The 21,489-nt window shown below is 35.8% G+C and overlaps 1 pseudogene across 1 annotated transcript; it reads right to left on the bottom strand.

The window, feature by feature from the left end:
- Window positions 1-840: 840 nt before the first annotated feature.
- LOC308500023 (ATP synthase subunit g, mitochondrial-like) lies at window positions 841-1,143 on the bottom strand (annotated as a pseudogene). Its single transcript has one exon. The product of its transcript is annotated as an ATP synthase subunit g, mitochondrial-like (transcript).
- Window positions 1,144-21,489: the final 20,346 nt, after the last annotated feature.

The following is a 21,489-nucleotide window of genomic DNA, read 5'->3' on the forward strand; positions in this document are numbered from 1 at the left end:
ACTGCTACAAAAAATTATATTTACCATTTCTGGTTTCTTTAATCCTTTGTGTAGATCCATACGTTTTTTGTTTGTTTGTTTGTTTGTTTTTGATAACCAATAACTTCTATTTATTTCAGGATGTAGTATGTTTTTTAGACCCATGGATGATACTGAGCTATAGCCCTGTTTAAATATCCATAGGATATTTTGTTTTTGCAAATTAGATTCTAAAAATCATAAAACCAGATAAAGTAATAATACACATATCAAATTAGATTACAAATTTTGTCATGGCTCTCATTCACTCTTTCCTGGCATTAAAGATGTTATAAAGATACATAGAATATCAGCACATATCCCAACATTTATAGACATAGGTGATGTCAAAAAAGTCTTTCTCTGATTTTAGCAAAGAGAAACCATCCAAATTTTATTCTTTATACTACTGACATGATTTAACTTTGGTACATTATATTACTGTTTTATTATATTTCTCCTGCTGTAGCAAGTTCTAGTTTTTTCAGGCCTTTCCCCCAACTTTTCTGGAAGTAAAATATGTATTTCCAGCTTTCAAATTAAAATATTTTTCTCATAAATATATGTACCAGACTGGTATATTCACATATATCCTTTTTATTGACAGGCTAAGCAAATATATACATTTAGACCTATATTAACATTGCTAAAGCAAAAGACAATCCAACTTAAGGTCAAGAGAAAATGTGACCTTCTATTTGATATAGAAAATATTGATTTTGACATATTTTATTCAAATACCAGTCTGACCATACATAGTCCAAGAACATTCAAATAATAAACCCAAATGAAACAGATGTTAAAGATTGGTCTTCAAACATTTTAGCCAATGATGCCATGATTGCCTATGATCTTATCAACATAAAACCACATCCACACCTCAGTGGCCACCAAACCATTCAGCAGAGCATTTTCAACTGTGAGCTGTTTGAAGATACCAGTCTGAGCACTATTGACTATTTTTTCCCAGCTCTGAATAGCTGTAGCGTTCTCAGCAAGGGTTGGAGGAACCAGCTCAACCTTGGCATAGTGTCAAAATGTGGCCAATCCAGGTTTTGAGTAAGTCACCACAGCATTTACCAGCACCAGTGTCTTCTCTGCGAGGTTAAGGACAAACTGGACCATGGTTGTAGGAGGAAAAAGTCTAGATCCATACTTTCATTTGGTATCTTATTCCTTCTGCCTGAAGGGATTCCTTGAACAACATTTTTGTATTGGAATACTGCTAATAATTAATTGTTTTAGCTTTTCTATGTCTGAAGACCTCTTTCACCTTCATTTTTTGAAAGATATTTTCACTGAGTACAGAATTTTATGTTTCCAGGTTTTTTTTTCTTTTATCACTTTAAAGATATCGTTCTTTTGTTTTCTACTTGTTTTTTTTTTTTTTTTTCTGACAAGAAATCTGCTGTCATTTTTATCTTTGTCTCCGTGTATGTGACATGTCCTTTTTACTCTTCTGGTTGCTGCTTTTTAGTTTTTTGGTTTTCAATTCCTGATTTTGAACAACTTGATAATGATATGCTTGGGTACAGTGTTCTTTAGGTTTCTTGTTTATCATTTTCATCACAGTTGAAAAATTTTTAGCTATTATTTCTTCAAATATTTTTTCTGCCCCATCTCCTACAATTATATGTGTGTTAGTCACTTGAAATTGTCCCACAATTCACTGAGGCTCTTTTCTTTTTCTTTTTTTTTCCTAATTTATTTATGGGGGTGACAATTGTTAATGAAATTACATAATTTCAGGTGTACAACTCTGTATTACATCATCTATAAATCCCATTATGTGTTCACCACCCAGAGTCAGTTCTCCTTCCATCACCATATATTTGATCCCCCTCACCCTCATCTCCCTCCCCCCACCCCCTTACCCTCTGGTAACCACTAAACTATTGTCTGTGTCTATGACTTTTTGTTTCTCATTTGTTTGTCTTGTTTTGGTTTATATACCACATATCAGTGAAATCATAGGGTTCTCTGCTTTTTCTGTCTGACTTATTTCACTTAGCATTATACTCTCAAGATCCATCCATGTTGTCACAAATGTTCCTATATCATCTTTCCTTAACGCCGAATAGTATTCCATTGTGTATATGTACCACAACTTCTTTATCCATTCATCTATCGAAGGACATTTTGGTTGTTTCCATGTCTTGGCCACCGTAAACAAAGCTGCAATGAACATTGGCGTACACGTGTCTCTATAGAGAAATGCTTTCAGATTTTTTGGGTAGACACCCAGGAGAGCGATTGCTGGGTCATATGGTAATTCTATTTGTAATTTTTTGAGGAACCTCCACACTGCCTTCCATAGCGGCTGCACCAGTCTGCATTCCCACCAACAGTGTATGAGAGTTCCTTTTTCTCCACAGCCTCTCCAACACTTGTTACTACTTGTCTTGTTGATGATAGCCATTCTGACTGGGGTGAAGTGATATCTCATTGTGGTTTTTATTTTCATTTCTCTGATGATTAGCGATGTTGAGCATTTTTTCATCTATCTATTTGTACTGAGGCTCTTTTCAATTTTTAAAATTCTTTTTCTCTGTGTTTAATTTTGGGTAATTCCTCTTGCTAAATATTTGAGTTTTCTTTTCTTCTGTTAGGTCTAATCATCCATTAATCTTATCCACTGTGTTTTTCATCTTGGACATTGTATTTCTTATCTGTAGAATCTTCTTTTTAAACCCATCCCATGTCTCTACTTAACTTTTGGAATATACAGAATAAAACTATAATAACTGTTTTAATGTTCCTGTTTGATAATTCTAGTATATTTGTCAGTTCTGGGTCATTTTCAATTGATTGCTTTTTTTTTTCCTGATAGGTTTTATTTTTCAACTTCTTTGCACGCTTTGTAATCTATGATTGGATAAAGGGCATTGTAAATTTTACCTTATTGGGTGTTGGATATTTTTGTATTCCTATATTCTTGACTTTTGTTCTGGAATGCAGTTAAGTAACTTGGAAACCGTTTGATCCTTTAGGCTCTTGCATTTAAGATTTGTTTGGTGAAACCAGAGCAGTGTTTAGTCTAGAGTAATGAATTCCCACTATTGAGGCAAGACCTTTCTGAACACTTTACACAATGCCCTATGAGTTATGGATTTTTTTTCATCTAACTAGTGGAAGCAGGCATTATCCCTGTGCCTGTGTGAGCACCAGGTGTTGTTCACTCTAATTTTTTGGATGGTTCTTTCCAGAGCTTTAGGAAGTTTTCCTCACATGAATGTGCTGGTCAACATTTAGTTTAATTCTCCAGAGAAACTTTCTGAGGTTCTCTTTCTGTGTCGCTCCCTCCTTTCCTGTACTCTGTTCTACAAATTATGTCATCTACCGACACTATCAAGTTGAGGAATTTTTAAGCTACACAATTAGAAAAGCAGTAGACACAATACACACTTCACGTAATCAGAGACCAGGATAAAATAACTGTATGACATGACATGACAGAATCTTGAGGTCAGCCCCACCAGACCAGCCAATATCTGTGTTTGGAGGAATGGGCATCAGCCCCTCTTCTGGTAGGATCAGGAAGCTGGAATTAATCTTTGCAGTTGCCAGTGGCAGGGTTTGTCACACAAGAGTTCACAGTTGAAGAAGCACCCTCTTCCACTGCTGTATGATCAGGAGGCTGAGGTCCAAGCTTTTGTGGTTGAATGGGAGTGATTGCCGTAAGCACAGGGCTGTAGTGAGTTTCTGTGCAGTTTTGCAGGAGGATAAATCTTTTTCTTCTTTGGAGAGTTAATTCAATTCTTCTGGTTGATCTCTTAAGAACTTTTGAAAATATTTCCTTTTAATTCAAAAGAAAATCAATGCACTTCATCATTTGCACAATAAGAAGTATCCCTATAGAAAAGAACATTGGGATAAAAAAATATGATGTTGGAACAAGAAACACTTATTTTCAGTCCCATAAGCCTCATACAAGTTATGCAGAAATTAGAACTTTAAAAAATGGAATATTCAGTGTTATTTTTGATCATATTTGTTGTAAAATATTTAGGTAATATGTAAAAACAGAAAGAAGACAATAAATATCATTACTTATAGTTCAATAACCCAAATATAACCATGGTTAGAGTTCTATACTTACACAGACATAGACTTTTTAACTCTTAAAAAATTGGAATGATAGTTTTTAACCTATGTTTTCCATTAAATTTATTATGGACATTTTTATGCAATCAAAAGTTCTTTAAAAACCTATTTTTAGTGACTGTCTCTCTCTCGCTCTCTCTCTCTCTCACACACACACACACACACACACACACACACACACACACACACTCGAGTTCTGACAATTAAGTTCGTGAACTCACCCCAGAAAAAGTGCTACATACCTCATTGCTGAATGTCACAATGGTCACCTTTGAAGTACTCCCCTTGGGAAGCTATGCACTGATGCCTGCACCTAGTCCACCCTTCAAAGCAATTTTGGAACTCTTTTTTTGGAATGGCCATCAGAGCTGTTGTCATATTACCCTTGATGTCCTGAATGTCATCAAAATTTCTTCCTTTCCATATTTCCTTTATCTTTAGGTAAAGAAAGAAGTCATTGGTAGCCAGATCAAGTGAGTATGGAGGGTGTTTCAATACAGTTATTTGTTTACTGGCTAAAAACTCACTCACAGACAATGCCCTGTGAGCTAGTGCATTGTCGTAATGTAAGAACCATGAATTATTGGCAAAAAGTTCAGGTTGTTTTTGTTTAAGTTTTTCACGCAGCCTTTTCAGCACTTCCAAGTAGTCAACTTGGTTAACTGTTTGTCCAGCTGGTACAAATTCAGAATGAATAATCCCTCTGATATCGAAAAATGTTAGCAACATTTTTGCAATAAGTTTACAAACTTAGCTGTGAGACCTCGTGTGTGTGTGTGTGTGTGTGTGTGTGTGTGTGTGTTTGTGTGATAGATAGATATAAACTAACATCTGCCTGTTGCTGGATACCTAGACTGTTTCTCATTTTTCTCCATTAAATGTAAAAGCTATTTTTCATTTCCCCTTTTCTCTTTCTTTCTTATATTCTCGTTTCTTCCCTTGTTTCTTTTCCTTCTCCTTCCCTTATTGCTTCCCTTCCTAGTATGAGGATGTTATCATCCAGCAACCAGGGAAGCAGGCTGACCAGAGGGAGCGAGACCATGCAGAGGCCCTGGTGGGATGTTCCCAGTGGCTGTTGCAGCAGGCAAGAGAGTTGGGGTGCCAGATGGAGAGTTGGTGGTAGTGTACCTAGCGAATTTTGCCTACATTGCTGATTAATTCCCAGATATGGACTTAATGGATCTGAGAGGCTGCATTTTTAAGGCTTTCCAGAACAGTTGCGTGACATCATACTCTCCTTATCAGTGTATGGCATCTGACTAGTATTATTTTATCTATCATCTATCATTTATCTATCATCTACCATTTATCTATCCATCTATTATCTATCTGTCCATCTATCTATCATCTATCTATCGATAGAGATAAAGATATGTAGACATAGATATATAGATATAAAGACTGAGAGTACTCAGTCTTTAGTTGAGTTCGTTCAAAGTGTTCATGTGAGGAATTACCTGGTATTGGGAAAGTACACTTTGCAAAGATTAGCAGGAACAATTCTCAGAGTTCAGATGGAGCAGGAATAGTTTCTCTTTCCACCAGCCATGATAGCATCAGATAGAGTACTGAGAAGCATTTTAACATAGTGGTGAGGAAAACAGAATAAAGGAACAGGGATAAAGAGAAAACAAGTAGTAAATTGTAGAATTAAACGTTACCATATCATTAATCACATTAAACATAAATAATATAAGCAACTGTTTAATTAAAAAGCATATGTATATATATAAAACTAAAAAGCACCTTTTTAGTTAAGAGCCAGAGACTATAAGATTGGACAAAAATTATGACCTAATTGTATGCTGTCTTTAAGAAACCCACTTTAAATGTAAAGACACACATAGTTTAAAAGTAAAAAGAATGAAAGAAATATACCATGACAACTATCACTTTTTAAAAACTTTAAAGTAGCAATATTGATATCAAAGTGTATTTCAGAGCAAACATTGCCAGAGATAAAAAGGGTATTTTACAATGATTAAGAGCTCAGTAAATTAGGAGAACACAACAATCCTAAACATTTGTGCATCTGAAAAGAGAAATTTGAAATATATAATGCAGAAATCAATGCAGGCAGAAATGGCTATGAAAAAAATTATAGTTGAATATTTCAACAATCCTCTCAATAACTGATAAACAAGTAGACAGAAAATCAAAAAGAATGAAGAAGTTAAACAACAGTATCAATCAACTTGATTTAATTGATATTTATAGAACATGCTATCCAACAAGAGTGTAGGGGAAGAGAAACTTCTACTCACTTAGGTTCTGTGGTTAGCCTAAAAATTAAACTGACATAACAAAGATTAACAGGAGCAAAGCATACAGATTTATTTAATATTTTTATGTGTAGATGAGAGTTTTCAGAAGGACAATGAAGACCTGAAGAAACTGTTAGGCCCCAATGCTTATGTATCTTTTTACACAAATAGCAACAAATTGTGGGGATGTGAGAAGGGCTATGGGTAATAAATTGTGGGACAGTGACCAGGACATATATGGGGGAAACTAACAAAAGATAAGGGCTATTTTAGTAAGTTTGTTTGTACAGGCACATTTTGTCATTGACTCCAAGCCTCTAGTGATAAGAATATTCCTCTCTTCCTGGTACAGAAAGGCCACCTTTCTCACAGAAAAATTTATGACCTGCTTTTAGGTACAAAGAGGGAGGTAAGAAAGCTGTTGTCATATATTTTCCTCCAAGAACCTTCAATTCAAAATAATCAATATACCAAAGTGTCAGATTTTGGGATGGCATGTTCTGAGCATCTGCTACAGCAAAATACACATTCTTTTCAGCATAGACCATATTCTGGGCCAGAAGTCTTGATAAATTTTATTTAATTTTTTTTCAGTATTATATATTCACTTACAAATTTAATGTTAAAATTTTTTAAAATTACAATTGACATACAATATGATTTTAGTTTCAGGTGTACAACATATTGATTAGACATTTATATAACTTATGAAGTGATCACCCTGATAAGTCTAGTACCCCTCTGACACCATACTTCTTTATATCCTTACTTATAGGACTTCCGTTCAGCTAAACTTCAGGCAATTCTCAGTTACAGTTTTTCTATAGTTTAGTTGTAATTTTGATGTGTTCATGGGAGGATTTGAGCACAGTATTTACCTACTCTTCCATCTTCAGTCTTGATAAATTTTATAAGATGCAAGTTATACAAAACATAGTTTCTGATTGCAATGGAATTAAATTAGAAATTAATTACAGAAAGGTACCTCGAAAACCCCAAATATTTTGAAATTAAATTACACACTTATTTTATTTTTCAATTTTTCAGTTACAGGTGACACACAGTATTATATTAGTTTCAGGTATACAACATATTGATTTCATAACTGACAAAGTGATCACCCCAATAAGTCTAGTACCCATCTGACAGCATGCATAGTTGTTACAATATTATTGACTATATTCCCTATGCTGTATTTTACATCCCAGTGACATTTTTTATAATTAGCAAGTTGTACTTCTTAATTCCTTCCCCTTTTTCACCCATTCCACCAACACCCCTCCCATCTGGCAACCCTCAATTTTGTTCTCTTTATCTATGAGTTTGTTTCTATTTTGTTTGTTCACCTACTTTGTTGTTTAGATTCCACATAGAAGTGAAATCATATGGTATTTGTCTTTGTCTGTCTGACTTCTTTCTTTTTTTTTATTTATTAGATTTATTGGGGTGACAATTGTTAGTAAATTTACATAGATTTCAGGTGTACAATTCTGTATTACATCATCTATAAATCCCATGTGTGTTCACCACCCAGAGTCAGTTCTCCTTCCATCACCATATATTTGATCCCCCTTACCGTCATCACCCACCCCCCACCCCCTTACCCTCTGGTAACCACTAAATTACTGTCTGTGTCTATGAGTTTTTGTTTCTCATTTGTTTGTCTTGTTCTTTTGTTCTTTTTGGTTTATATACCACATATCAGTGAAATCATAGGGTTCTCTGCTTTTTCTGTCTGACTTATTTCACTTGGCATAATACCCTCTAGGTCCATCTATGTTGTTGCAAATGGCATGGTTTCATTCTTTTTTGTGGCAGAGTAATATTCCATTATATCTATCATATCTATCTATCATATCTATCTATCTATCATATCTATCTATGATAGATATGATAGATAAATGGATTAAGAAGATGTTTTACATAAAACAGGTATGAGGTGACATCTCAATGTAGTTTAAATTTGCATTTCTCTGATATTTAGTGATATTGAGCATTTTTTATATATCTATTGGTCATCTGTTTGTCATCTTTGGAGAAATGTCTATTCAGGTTCTCTGCCCATTTTTTGTCTGGATTTTGTTTCCTATAAATAACACACTTCTGAATAACCCATTGGTCAAAAAAGAAATCAGAAGAGAAATTAGAAAGTAGTTTTTAAATATTTTTATTTTTTTATTATTTTTTTGTCTGGAGTTTGTTTTGTGTAAATAACACACTTCTGAATAACCCATTAGTCAAAAAAAGAAATCAGAAGAGAAATTAGAAAGTAGTTTTTAAATTATTTTATTTTATTCTATTATTTATTATTATTATTATTATTATTTATTTTATTTTTTTATTTATTGGGGGAATATTAGGGAACAGTGTATTTCTCCCATCAGCTCCAAGTCATTGTCTAGATTGAAGAATCTAGTTGTGGAGGGTGCAACTCAGCTCCAAGTCCAGTCACAGTTTTCAATCTTTAGTTGCAGGGGGCACACCCTACTATCACATGTGGGAATTGAACTGGCACCCTTGTTGTTGAGACCACATGCTATAGCAAGACTGACAAAAATAATGAGAAAAGACACAAATGACCAATAGCAGGAATATAAGACATCACTACATACTCCACACAAACTTAAAAAAGGAAAAAAGGAAATGCCACAAAAATCTTTACACCCATAAATTTGATAACCTAGATGAATAGACCAATTCCTTAAAAAACTAAAAATTACTCAAGATAGAATACTCTGAATAGTTCTATAACTATTAAAGACATTAAATTTGTAGTTAAAAACCTTCCAAAAAATAAATCCCTAACCCTATTAATTTGCTAGTACTGCCATAACAAAGTACCATAGACTGGAAGGCTTAAATAACAGAAATATATTTTCTCTCAATTTTAGAGGCTAAAAAGCAAGATGTCCACAGGTGGTCACTTCTGAGGGCTAGCTCCTTGGCTTGCAGATGGTTGTTGTCTTCCTCTGTCTTCACATTGTCTTCCTTCTCTTTGTGTCTGTGTCCTAATCTCTTCATGTAAAGATACCAGTCATATTGAATTAGGGCCCCATCTAATGCCTCATGTTAACTTAATTAGCTCTTTAAAGATTCTATCCCCAAATAAAGTGACATTTTGAGGTACCATGTGTGAGATCTTCAGTGAATGAATTTTTGGGGACACAATTCATCCCATGATACCAGTCCATATAATTTCAGTTGTAAATTTTTCCAATCATTTAAAGAAGAAATAACACCAATTCTACATAATCCCATCAAAAATAGAGAGGAAACATTAACAAACCAATTTTATAAGGCGAGCATTATCCTTGTATCGAAACCAGAGAAAGACAATACAAAAAAGAAAAACGAGAGCAATATCCCTCATAAACACAGACATAAATACACTGAATAAAATACTAGTAAATCAATTTCAGTCATATATAAAAATAATAAGCTTTATTCCAGAGATGCAAGGTTGATTTAGCATTCAAAAACCAATCAAGGATTCACCATTAACAATCATGGAAGAAAAACTACATGACAATATCATTTGGTGTAGAAAAAGCATTAAACTAAATACAAAAGCCATGCATGAAAAACCTCAGTGAATTAGAAATAGAAGGGACGCAACTTCCTCAACGTGATAAAAAGCATCTACAAAATATCTACAGAAAATATCACAATTTACGTTGAAAAATTGAATGATTGTCCCCCAATATTAAGTACTAGGCAAAAATATCTGCTCTCATTTATTAAATGTACTACTGAAAACTTTAGCCAGTGCATGAGGAAAGAAAAAGCAATAAAACACATACATATTTGAAGGGAATAAAACTGTTCACATAATTGTCTATGTAGAAAATCCTGGACATCATCAAAATAGCGCAGTGAGGTGAGCGTATGGAAATCTCCCATGGAATTTACAACAAATTGAACAACTATAACTCCACAAAGGACTCCCTGCAGAGCAGACAGGCAAGACCACGAGGCTCATTACTGAATTCACCTAAAAATGGGCAAATTGGGCAAGCAGGGGAGGAGGGAAGGGAGACGTGTGGAGACCGAGCAGAACGGGCGCAGGACTCAGACCTAGCTCAGTGCTCAGAGCTCGCTGCTCCCGAACTGCCGCAGCTGAGGGAGAGGGAAGAACTCGGACTGCTAGGGCTCCGCTTACGGCCCACAGGGTTGAGGGGGCAGCATATAACACGGCTGAACCCAACGCTCACGGGAGAGACCACAGTGCAAAGACTGATGGAAATAGGCTGAAAACGGAGGTGTAAGCCCTCACTGCCACAGAGAACAGAAGCCTTAGCACTAAGCCTAGCCACCCTCTTCTTACCTTCCCAGAGCTTGTCCTGCCCACACCTGCCCAGTGCTAAATGTAGAACAGTAGCAGTGTCAGATCAAAGAACAGAATATTTGCAGTTCTGAGAACTGTGGTCCGCAGACACAGATCCACAGCCCAACTAACTCTGATAAAAGGGAGGGAGCTGTGGAAGAAGGACTGGCTGTGGTGGTGGTCACTGCCATTACTCTGGGCCACCTCTTACGACCCACCCAACCCCAAGAGCCACCTATCTGAGCGGATCCCTGCAATAGTAAAAAAAAACAAAAAACAAAAACTGCTGAAACGCTCGGGCTCTAAATCTTGTGCAGGAAGAGCTTTAGCATTTCAAAAGCACTCCGTATCCCCACACAGATGTGGCACCCTATGACACAGGCAAACTATTAACAGAGGAGAATCCTGCCTTCCAGAGAATCCCACTATTGTGTGAGAAGCTGGAACTGTGCAGAAAAAACAACACTACAGTGAGAGAGAGAAAAAAAGGCTTCAGTCAGAGACAAAATAAAACATTCTACCAACACGTACTGGAAAACAAAAGAAAAACCTCTTCCTATCAACCTGTTGCAGAACCTACTCTTGTAGATGTCTAGGAAGAGAAAATATGAATCATTAATTACCAAGAATAACCAAGGCAACAAGACAGCTCAGAAAGAAAATGAAAAGTATCCAGAAAATGAACAAAAAGATAAGGAAAAATGTGACTTAAATTACAGAGGATTCAAGATTGCAGTTCTGAAAAAACTCAACGAGATACAAGAAAACACAGGAAGGCAGTTTAATGAACTCAGAAACACAATCAAAGAACAAGAACATTTTACCAAAGAGATTGAAATTTTACAAAAGAACCAAAAATAGAATTTCTGGAGATTAAGAACTCAATAGAAGAAATGAAGAATGAAATAACCAGCTTAAGTAGTAGAGTTGACCAAATGGAGGAAAAATCAGTGACATCGAAGATAGAAACCTGAAAATGACACGGATGGAAGAAGAAAGAGACTTGAGACTTAAAAGACATGAAAGAACTCTACAAGAACTTTCTGACTCCATCAGAAAAAGCAATATAAGAACAATGAGCATACCAGAAGGAGAAGAAAGAGAGAAGGCACAAGAGAGTATATTGAAACAAATAGTCGATGAAAACTTCCCAAACTTGTGGAGAGAACTGGATCCTCAAATCCAAGAAGCAGATAGAACAACTAATTATCTCAACCCCAACAGGCCTTCTCCAAGGCACATTGTATTGAAGCTGTCAAAAAATCAACGACAAAGAAAGAATCGTCAAGGCAGCCAGGGAAAAGAAGACGGTAACCTACAAAGGAAACCCATTAGATTATCATCAGATTTCTCGGCAGAAACTCTACAAGCCAGGAGGGAGTGGAACCAAATATTCAAACTATTGAAAGAGAGAAATTATGAGCCAAGAATAATATACCCAGCAAAGATATCCTTTAGACATGAAGGAGGAATTAAGACCTTTCCAGACATACAGAAACTGAGGGAATTCTCTAATACACGACCTGCACTACAAGAAATACAAAAGGAGGCAATTTGACCACCATCAACAGGGACAATCTGGGGCAACCAAAACATAAAAAGGGGGAGAGTAAAGGCCTGAACCGGAATATGGGAATGGAGAAAGTAAGCATGCTGAAGAAAATAGAATACTCTAAATATCAAACTTTCTTTTACATAAACTTAATGGTAACCACTCAAAAAAATGCAGAACTGAAATATATACTGTAATAAGAGGAGAAATAAAGGGAAAAAATCATAAAATATCACCACACAGAAATAATACACAACAACAAAAAGGCAAAGAAACAATGGAGACACAGCCTTACCAGAAAACTAAGATAGAATGACAGGAAATTCTCACATATAAATAATCACCCTAAAGTAAATGGACTGAACTCATCAATAAAAAGGCACAGAGTAGCAGACTGGATCAAAAAACTAAACCTAATCATATGCTGTCTCCAAGAGACACATCTCAGCTACAAGGACAAGCATAGATTCAAAGTGAAAGGGTGGAAACTGACACTCCAAGCAAAAAGTATCCAGAGAAAAACAGGTGTAGCCATACTGATATCAGATGAAAGAGACTTCAAGGTGAAAAAGGTAATAAGAGACAAAGATGGACATTTCATAATGGTAAAGGGGACTATACAACAAGAAGACATAACAGTCATCAATATTTATTCCCCCAATCAGGAAGCACCGAAATATACCAAGCAACTACTAACAGAACTAAAGGGAGAAATTGACCAAAACACAATTATAGTAGGGAACCTAAATACATCATTGACAGCTATGGAGAGATCATCCAAACAGAAAATAAATAATGAAATAGCAGCCCTAAATGACACATTAGATGAAATGGACATAATTGACATTCATAGAGAAATTCATCCTAAAGCACCAGACTATACATTTTTTTTTTTAATGTACATGGAACATTCTCAAGGATAGACCATGTATTGGGACACAAAATAACCTCAGCAAATTTAAGGAGATTGAAATCATAGCAAGAATATTCTCTGATCACTAGGCTTTCAAATTGGATATCAACTGAAAAAGAAAACAGGAAAAACCACAAATACATGGAGATTAAACAACATACTTTTAAAGAACGACTGGGTCAAAGAAGGAAATAGAAGAGAGATCAAAAGATACAGAGAAACAAATGAGAATGAAAGTATACCCTACCAAAATTTTGGGGATGCAGCAAAAGCAGTTTTAAGAGAGAAATTTATATCATTACAGGCCTATCTCAAGAAACAAGAAAAATCCCAAGTAACCTCACATTACACCTTAAAGAACTAGAAAAAGAAGAACAAGTGAAACCCAAGGTCAGCAGAAGAAAGGAAATAATAAAAATCAGAGCAGAACTAAATGAAATAGAGAACAAACAGACAATAGAAAAAATCAAGGTGACAAAGAGCTGGTTCTTTGAAAAGATTAACAAAATTGACAAACCCTTGTGTAGACTCACTAAGAAAAAAGAGAGAAGACACTAACTAACAAAATCAGAAACGAAAAAGGGGAAGTTATCAAGTTATCACGTACACCACAGAAATACATGGGATCATCCAAGAATACTATGAAGGACTATATGCCACCAAATTCAATAACCTAGAAGTAACGGACAATTTCTTAGAAACATATAGCCTTCCTAGGCTGAACCATGAAGAATTGGAAAATCTAAACAGACCGATCATCTGTAACGAGATTGAATCTGTCATCTAAAACCGTTCCAAAAGCAAAAGTCCGGGACAAGATGGCTTCACTACTGAATTTTACCTAACCTTCAAACAGGATCTAATACCAATCCTACTCAAACTCTTTCAAAAAATCGAAAGAAACAGTACTCCCTAACTCATTTTATGAGGCCAACATTACCCTGATACCAAAACTTGGTAGGGACAACACAAAAAAGAGAACTACAGACCAATCTCTCTGATGAATACAGATGCAAAAATCCTAAACAAAATTCTAGACAATCGAATGCAATAATGCATTGAAAAGATTATTCATCACGACCAAGTGGGGTTCATCCCAGGGGCACAAGGATGGTTCAACATCCACAATTCCATCAATGTGATACATCACATAAACTAAATAAAGGACAAAAATCATACGATTACATTAATTGATTAAAAAAAAAGCATTTGACAAGATACAACATCCATTTATCATTAGAGCACTTAATAAAATAGGTATAGAAGGAAAATACCTTAACATAATAAAGGCCATATATGACAAACCCTCAGCTAATCTCATAATTAACAGGGAAAAACTGAAGCCCTTTGCTCTATGGTCAGGAACATGACAGGGCTGTCCCCTATCACCTCTGCTTTTCAACATAGTGTTGGAAGTCCTCGCCAGAGCAATCAGGGAAAAGAAAGAAATAAAAGGCATCTAAGTTGGGAATGAAGAAGTTAAATTGTCACTCTTTGCAGATGACTTGATGCTATATATATAAAACCCTAAAGACTCCACCAAAAAGCTCTTAGAAACAATAAACAAATACAGTAATATGGCCGGCTATAAAATCATCGTACAAAAGTCCATTGCATTCCTAAATACTAACAATGAAATCTCAGAAAAAGAAATTAAAAAAAGAAACAATTCCTTTTGCAATTGCAGCAAAAAAAAAATAAAATAAGTAGCAATAAACTTAACCAAGTATGTGAAAGACCTATATGCTGAAAACTAGAAGTTGAAGAAGACACAAAGAAATGGAAAGACATTCTGTCCTCATGGATTGAAAGAATCAACATAGTTGATTCTCCTGCCATATTACCCAAAGCAATATAGAGATTTAATGGAATCCCTATCAAAATCCCCATGGCATTTTTAAAAGAAATAAAACAAAAAAATCATCAGATTTGTTTGGAACTGCAAAAGACCCCAAATAGCCAAATAAATCTTAAGAAAAAAGATCTATACTGGAGGTATCATACTCCCTGACTTTAGCTTGTACTACAAGGCTACAATAATAAAAACATCATGGTATTGGCAGAAAAACAGACACAAAGATCAATGGAATAGAATTGAGAACCCAGAAATAAACCCACATATAAATGGACAGACAATTTTTGACAAAGAAACAAAAAACATACAATGGAGAACACAGCCTCATGAATAAATGGTCCCGGCAGAATTGGAAAGCCACGTGCAAAAGAATGAAACTGGACTTCTATCTGTCACCATGTACCAAAATTAATTCAAAATGGATCAAAGACTTAAGCATAATACCTCCCACAATAAACTGCATAGAAGAAAACATAGGTACTAAACCTATGGACCTTGGCTTCAAAGAGCATTTTATAAATTTGACTCCAAAGGCAATGGAAGTAAAAGCTAAAATAAATAAATGGGACTATATCAAACTGAAAAGCTTCTGCACAGCAAAAGAAACTATTGACAAAAGAAAGAGGCAACCAACTGAATGGGAAAAGGATTTTGCAAACAGTGTCTCCGATAAGGGGCTAATATCCAAAATATACAAGGAACTCATGAAACTCAACAACAAAAAAACATACAACCCAATTGAAAAATGGGCAGAGGACCTGAAGAGACATTTCTCCAAAGAGGACATACAAATGGTAAATAGACACATGAAAAAATGTTCAACATGATTAATCATCAGAGAAATACAAATAAAAACCACAATGAGATATCAACTCACCCCAGTTATAATGGCTATTATCACAAGACAAATAGTAACAAGTGTTGGAGAGGCTGTGGAGAAAAAGAAACCATCATACTTTGTTGGTGGGAATGCAGACTTGTGCAGCCGCTATGGAAGGCAGTGTGGAAGTTCCTCAAAAAATTACAAATAGAATTACCATATGACCCAGCAATCTCTCTCCTGGAAACATTTATCCATAAAGACACGTGTGCTCCAATGTTCATTGCAGCTTTGTTTATGGTGGCCAAGATATGGAAACAACCAAAATGTCCTTCGATAGATGAATGAATAAAGAAGTTGTGGTATGTATACACCATGGAATACTATTCAGCAGTAAGAAAAGATGATATAGGAACATTTGTGACAACATGGATGGATCTTGAGAGTATAATGCTAAGTGAAATAAGTCAGACAGAAAAAGCAGAGAACCATATGATTTCACTGATATATGGTATAAAAACCAAAAACAACAAAAGAACAAGACAAACAAATGAGAAACAAAAACTCATAGACACAGACAATAGTTTAGTGGTTACCATAGGGTAAGGGGGGTGGGGGGTGGGAAATGAGGGTAAGAGGGATCAAATGCATGGTGATGGAAGGAGAACTGACTCTGGGTGGTGAGCACACAAGTGATTTATAGATAATGTAATACAGAATTGTACACCTGAAATCTATGTAATTTTACTAACAATTGCTACCCCAATAAATTAAAAAATAAAAGATTGGCAGAGTAGTTAAGTGCTGTTCTCACCTCCTCCCATGACCACATCAAAATTATAACTGAATTACATAACAACCGTCATTGAGAAACATCTGAAGACTAGCTAAACAGAAGTTCTATGACTAGGGATATAAAGGAGAAGTCACATTGAGACTGAGTAATGGGGTGAATATGTGGAAGTAGGAGGCCCCAAACCCATAGTGTGACAGGTAAGAAATGAGACGGATATCTCAGCTGTGGAGGTACCCCTGAAGAGCAAGAAGTCCCAGCCTCACACTAAGCTGCCCAGCCAAGGGCTCCAGTGCTGGAAAGAGGCTTCCACATAACATCTGGCAGTGAAAACCAGTGCATATTGTAGCCAAGTGAGACAGAGAACTGCTAAAGACCTAGGCCCTGCCGGTCTGAAAGGGCCCACACACAGGCCTCCTTGCTCACAACTCACTCGTTCTGAGTTCCAGCACTGGGGAATCAGTTTGAAAAGCACCAGGGACATTCAGGGCGGGGATGAATTGACTAGCTTCAGGGCTAGAGCTGGAGGAATAGAGGTTGGGACAGCTCACTATGGGAACTGAAGTGCTAGTAGTTGCGATTATTCCTTTGTTGAGCCCTTCGCTAACCCAGCCTGCAGGTGCAGGTGGCCACCAATTCTGAGACCTCCATTAACTTGGCTGACAAATTTTACTCCACTCTGGTGATTTCCTGAACCCCACCCCACCGAGTTGCATGGCCAGCCTGAAATACTTCCACTAAATTTTCCAGAAGATATAGCCTGTTTCAGTTCATGCTGCAGACTTTCTTATAATTTCTCAAAGCTCCACACACCAGAAACAAGCAGCAGCTGTCCTTGGCATACTTTGTACCTCTTCCTAAGCAGCTCCAGCCTGGCACATGTGGCAGCCTGCCTTGATTCATAGCCTAAGCTCTCCTAGGTGCCTCCAAGCCCAGCTCAGGTGGCAACAAACAGCAGATCACTATGTAGCTTATATCAGGTGGCTCTGGTCAGGGCACACACAACAGCGGAACTTGGCCTGTACCAGACCCCCTCCCAAGAGATACCAGAACCAACAAAAGCAGTGGTGGAATTCAGGCCACAGCTCTACCCAATCAGACCTACGAATGATACACACAAAAGATGGATTCAGCAGGAATTAAAACCACACTAAAATGAATCCCATGGGGATGAGCCCCCACACATATCCAAACCACAATGAGATATCTGTCAGGATGGCTATTGTCAACAAGAAAAGCAATAACCAGTGTTGGAGAGATTGTGGAGAAAAAAGGAACCCTCATACACTGCTGGTGGGAATGTAAATTGGTACAACTATTATAGAAAACAGTATGGAAGTTTCTCAAAATATCAAGAAAAGAAATTACCATGTGACCTAGAAATCCCTCTGGGATAAAGAAGATGTGGTACATAAATTCAATGGAATATTACTAAGCCATAAGAAAAGATGAAGGGGCGATAGTAGAAGAGGGTAAATGGGGTCAAATATATAATGATGAAAGGAGAACTGACTCGGTTGTGAACATACAATGTATGTTCTGTATACATAGATGATGTATTACAGAATTGTACACTTCAAACCTGTGTAATTTTACTAACCATTATTACCCCAATAAATTTTAATTAGAAAAAGAAAGAAAAGATGAAATACTGTCATTTGCAACATGGGTGGATCTTGAGATTATCATGCTAAGTGAAACAAGTCAGACGGAAAAAGTTGAGCATCATGTGACTTCACTAATATGTGGGATATGAACAGAAAGTAACAAACGAACAAGACAAACAAACAAGCAAAAACTCATAGACACAGACAACAGTTTCGTAGTTACCACAGGGTAAAGGGAGGGAGGTGTGGTAGAAGTGGGTAAAGGGGGTCAAATGTATGGTGAGGGAAAGAGATTTGTCTTGGGGTGGTAAACACACAATGTAATATATAGATGATGTATTACAGAATTGTACTCTTGAAACCTATATAGTTTTACTAACTAATGTCAAATTTAATTAAAATTTAATTTTAATTAAGAATAAATTTAATTAAAAATAAATAAAAGCAAGCAACAATAAAAAACAAAAAAGTACATAATAACTGAAATGAAGAATACCTTAGAGGGAATCAACAATAGATTAGATGAAATAGAGGTTTGAATTAGCAATCTGGTAGACAAGGTAGCAGAAAATACCCAATCAGCAAATAGCAAAGAGAAAAACATTTTAAAAAATGAAGATAGTTTAAGAGACTTCTGAAACAACATCTAACATATCAGCACTTGCATCACAGGGGTACTAGAGTGATAAGAAAGAGAGCAAAGAATTGAAAACCTATCTGAAGAAATAATGAAGTAAAACTTCCCTAACATGGAGAAGGAAACAGACATACAAGTCTTATAAGTGCAGAGAGTCCCAAACAAGATAAACCTAAAGATACTCACACAAAGACACATCACCATTAAAATGTCAAAGGTTAAAGACAAGGAGAGAATTTTAAAAGTAGCAAGAAAAGAGCAATTATTTACCTACAAGACTGTCAGCAGAAACTTGTCAGGCCAGAAGGAATTGGCACAAAGTGTCACTTTGAAAATATTCAAAGTGATGAAAAGCAAAGACCCTCAACTAAGATTACTCTACCCATCAAGGCTATTATTTAGAATTGAAGCAGACATAAAGAGTTTCCCAGACACAAAAAAAACTAAAGGAGTTCATCACCACTGAATCAGTATTATAAGAATGATAAAGGCAGTTCTTTAGAAAAAGAGAACAGATCAAAATCATTAATATGAAAATATAGGGAAAATAAAATTCTCACTGACAAATGAAAACACATAATAAAAGCAGTGGATCAACCAACTATAGAGCTAGCACAAAGATTAAAAGACAAAAGTAGGAAGATCGTATGTAATTGTAATAATAAATTAATGCACACACACAAAAACACAACAAAAGAAGTAAAAAATGACAACAACATAAATGTGGAGGGGGGTGAGTAAAAATTGTTGAGATATTAGAATGTGTCCCAACTTAAGCAACCACTAATTTAAGATAGCTAAATATGTAGGAAGCACATGTTAACCACAAAGCAAAAATCTACCAGAGATATACAAGAAATTAAGAGATAGGAATCCAAATACAACACTGTAGAAAGTCATCAACATACAAGAAAAGAGAGTAAGAGGTTCAGAAAGGAATAGAGAAGTATGAAAACAGAGAACAAGTAATAAAAATGCAATGCTATTTAACTATCAACAATTACTTTAAATGTAAATGTACTAAATGCTCCAATCAAAAGATATAGTGTGGCTAAATAGATAAAAAAAGCAAAACTCATACATATGCTGCATACCAGAGACCGATTTTAGATCAAAAGACACACGCAGACTGAAAGTAAAGGGATGGAACAAGATGTTTCATAAGAATGGAAATGAAAAAAAAATAGCTGGGGTAGCAACACTTAGACAAAATAGACTTTAAAATAGGGCGATAACAAGAGATGAAGAAGGACACTATATAATAATAAAGGGATCAATCCAATAAGAGGACATAACTCTTGCATCATACATAAAGCAAACACTAAAGGAAATAAAGGTAGAGATAGACAGCAATGCTGTCAGAGTAGGGGACTTTAACACTCCATTGACTTCAATGTATAGATCATCCGGACCGAAAATCAAGGAAAGAGTGGCCTTTAAGGACACATTAGACCAGATGGACCTAATTGATATTTTTTAGGATAGTTCATCTCAGAACAGCAGAATATTCATTTTTCTCTAGTGCACATTGAACATTTCCCAGGATAGACCACATATTGGGCCACAAAAAACTTTCAATAAATTTAGAAGAAGATTGAAATCATATAGAACATCTTCTCTGATTACAATGGTATGAAACTAGAAATCAATTACAAGAAGAAAATGGAAAAACACACAAACACATGGAGGCTAAATAACATGCTACTAAACAATTAATGGGTTAATAATGAGATGAGGAAAGAAACCAAAAGATATCTTGAGACAAATGGAAATGAGAAAAAAATGACCCTAAATCTGTGGGATATTGCCAAAGCAGTTCTAAGCGAGAAATTTGTAGTAATACAGGCCAACCTCAAGAAACAAGAAAAATCTCAAATAAACAATCTAATGTTACACCTAAAGGATCTAGAAAAAGAAGAACAAACAAAGCCCAAAATGAGTAGAAAGAAGGAAATTATAAATATTGAGTGGAAATAAATGAAATAGAGTCTAAAAACAAATACAAAAGATCAATAAAACTGAGGACTGGTTCTTTGAAAAGATAAAGAAAGTTGATAAAGCTTTAGTCAAACTCATCAAGAAAAAAATCGAGAGGACCCAAATAAATAAAATCAGATATTAAAGAGAGGAAGTGACAACCAGCACCACAGAGTATTATAAGGAAATACTATGAGCAATTAAATGACAACAAATAGGAAAACCTGGAAGAAATTCCTAGAAACATACAATCTTTCAATACTGAATCAAGAAGAGGGCAGTCCGTTGAAAAGCTTAGAATGGCTAAAATGACCAAGAAACAACCACAGCCTAAGAGAGACATGGAACAATCAACCTCAAGTACCAAAAGAAAGAACATGAAGGCTCCCAATCCAGCCAGGACCAGAAGTGGTCGCAAGGTACAGATGACAACTCCAAACGTAAAAGGATCCCTTCAAATGAGTTCTACCAAAAAAGGCTCCAAAAAAACTACCAAACCTATAAGAAAGCCTAAGAAATCTAGAGGAACAACACTCTTCAGTCAGTATCACAGGCTGAACGAGACCCTGAATCGAAATAAGCCAGTGCAGAACAAAAAGAAGATGAAGAAGTCCGTGACTTCAAG

This window comes from Rhinolophus hipposideros (assembly GCF_964194185.1).
Source record: "Rhinolophus hipposideros genome assembly, chromosome: 7".
In the NCBI taxonomy this organism is placed as follows: Eukaryota; Metazoa; Chordata; class Mammalia; order Chiroptera; family Rhinolophidae; genus Rhinolophus; species Rhinolophus hipposideros.